This window comes from Neodiprion pinetum, chromosome 3 (assembly GCF_021155775.2).
Source record: "Neodiprion pinetum isolate iyNeoPine1 chromosome 3, iyNeoPine1.2, whole genome shotgun sequence".
Lineage (NCBI taxonomy): Eukaryota > Metazoa > Arthropoda > Insecta > Hymenoptera > Diprionidae > Neodiprion > Neodiprion pinetum.
In genome coordinates, this window is record NC_060234.1 from 11,273,871 (window position 1) to 11,276,909 (window position 3,039).

Below are 3,039 nucleotides of genomic sequence, written 5' to 3' on the forward strand. Positions count from 1 at the left end.
TTGTAAAAAAACAGGTCACGACGCCAATCATTGTTTTCTAATTGAGAAAATTAGTGGAAAACCGATGCAAGGTTCGAATCCAAATTCGTATAACTGGCGTAAGAAAAACATAGAAATAGGGGAAGCAAATCCTCAATTGAGTTCTTCAACAGGAACTCACCCAAAAAACTAATTTCAGATGATTTGTCAGGGCGGAAATCATCGCAGATTGTTGGTAGTGAAAGCCCTCTTAGAGAACAGTTTTTAATTAGAAGTCTGCGACAGTCTGGTCTTTACGCGCGTGGTACTGTTAATGGCGTCGATTGTCTGTGGGTAATAGACACGGGCGCAGAAGTAACCGTAGTTCGATCGAATCTCTTTAAATCCGATGACCAGATTGTTCCCTCTTTTTCTCTGCGAACAGCCACTGGAGAGACGACCCCGGTTTTGAGACAGGCTACTGTCCAAATTAACCTTTTTGGGTGTATCGACTCTCCACATAAGGTTTTTATAGCAGATATAGAGGATGAAGGTATTTTGGGAATAGACTTTCTTACAGCTCATAACTGTGTTATCTCGACTAAGAGAAATTCACTAGCTTCAAACAATCGCGAAATAACTCTTTGTACAAATAGGAATAGAATTTATTGGACTCCTCCCAGAATTCGAGAAATAGAACTGTCGGAAGATGATTTGCAACAACATTTTCCTCTTCATTTACGGAGCCTTGTTGAGAAATCTTCGATTTCGTTAAATTCAGCTCAGGAAGAATCGTTTAAATCTCTTTTGCTAGAATTTAAAGATTCTTTTGCCACAGATAGTGGTGATAAGGGCCGATGTACTTCTGTCAAGCACAAGATCGACGTCGGAGAGAGTTCACCAATTGAACAAGCTCCTCGAAGACTCGCTCTCAACGCCTGAGAAGAGGTGAAGAAGCTTGTGGAAGACATGTTAGCGAACGATGTGATTGAGCCATCGTCTAGTCCCTGGGCTTCACCAATCGTCCTTGTTAACAAAAAGGACGGATCCAAACGATTTTGTATCGATTACAGGAAGCTGAACGATATAACGAAGAAAGATTCTTACCCTCTACCCAGAATCGACGAGACCCTCGACCTGATAGCTGGTGCAACTTGGTTCAGCACCATAGATCTTCAGAGCGGATATTGGCAGGTCGAAATGGATCCTCTAGATAAAGAAAAAACAGCTTTTGTTACGGGTTTAGGAGGATTATGGCAGTTCAAGGTTATGCCGTTTGGTTTGAGTAATGCCCCGGCTACCTTTGAACGAATGATGGAGGCTGTTCTCCATGGGCTCACGGGCAAAATATGCCTCGTTTATTTAGACGATATAATCGTTTTTGGCAAGAACTTTAAAGAAGAAGTTCAAAATCTTAGACAAGTTTTCGCTAGGCTGAAGCAAGCAGGTCTGAAAATGAGCCCGAAAAAATGTCATCTGTTCCAGAAAGAAGTAGGCTTCCTCGGACATATCGTATCAGCACAAGGTGTGAAGACCGACCCATCCAAAATAGAGAAGGTTTCTTCTTGGCCGACACCTAAGAATAAAGAACAAGTTCAAAGCTTTTTAGGCCTTTGTACATATTACAGAAGATTTGTAAAAGGTTTCGCTAGTATAGCTAAACCTCTCCATCATTTGACCGGAATCAAGATTCTTTTTGACTGGACCCCGGAATGCGAAGAGGCTTTCAAGAAATTAAAGGAAAATCTTATTTCTTCGCCGATTTTAGCTTATCCAGAGGTCGAAATTCCTTTTATTTTAGATACGGATGCATCTCTTTCAGGAATAGGCGGGGTTCTGTCACAAATTCAGGGAGGTCAAGAGAGAGTGATAAGCTATTTCAGCAGAGTTTTGAGTAAAACCGAGAGGAATTATTGTGTCACTCGTAGAGAGCTTTTAGCTGTTGTTAAGACCGTAGTACATTTTCACCATTATTTGTACGGCAGGAGATTTTTGATACGTACAGATCATGCTTCTCTCAGGTGGCTACTTTCGTTTAAATCTCCCGAAGGTCAGGTAGCTAGATGGTTAGAAAGGCTCGGTCAGTACGATTTTGATATTCGTCATCGAGCAGGAATTCATCATGGAAACGCCGATGCTCTCTCTCGAAGACCCTGCGAGGAAATGCCAGAGTGTAAACAGTGTGCACGATTAGAAAAAAATCGTGACCCCTCTCTTATAATACGGAAGATTTCTTTTGAAAATAACCAGGAGGAATGGAGAAAATTGCAACAAGAGGACGATACTTTGAATCAAGTGAAGTCTTGGAAAGAAGCAGAAACTCGCCCAGACTGGCAGGATTTATCTTTAGCCAAGCCAGATTTGAAAATTTATTGGGCTCAATGGGATTCTATTCTTTTAATTGATGGAATTTTATACCGAAAATGGGAATCTGCCGACTTGAAAGAAATCAGGTGGCAACTTTTGGTTCCCAGGTCACGAGTTTCAGAGATTCTTGCTCTTTATCATGATTCTCCTGCAGGCGGACACTTCGCGTCAAATAAAACTCTGGGCAGAATTCGCAACTTCTACTTTTGGCCCCGTTGCCGGATGGACGTTGAAGATTGGTGTCGAAGATGTCGAATCTGCACGGCAAAGAAAGGACCTCGAGCGAAGGGACAAAGCTCTCTTCAAATTTACAATGTGGGAGCTCCATTTGAAAGAATAGCGATGGACATTCTCGGACCTCTTCCGATAACCCATTCTGGAAATAAATATGCTTTGGTTATTGCTGATTATTTTACTAAGTGGCCAGAAGTGGTTCCTCTCGCTGATCAAGAAGCCTCTACTGTAGCACAGGCATTCGTTAAAGAATTTATTTGTAGACACGGAGTTCCTCTAGAACTTCATACTGATCAAGGCCGAAATTTTGAGTCAACCTTAATGAAAGAGGTTACTCAGATTTTAGGGGTTAGAAAAACTCGTACAACTCCTTTGCATCCACAATCTGACGGCATGATAGAGCGTCTGAATCGGACTTTACTACAGTATTTGTCGTCCTTCGTAGAGCAGAATCAGAGAGACTGGGACTCCTGGATTCCT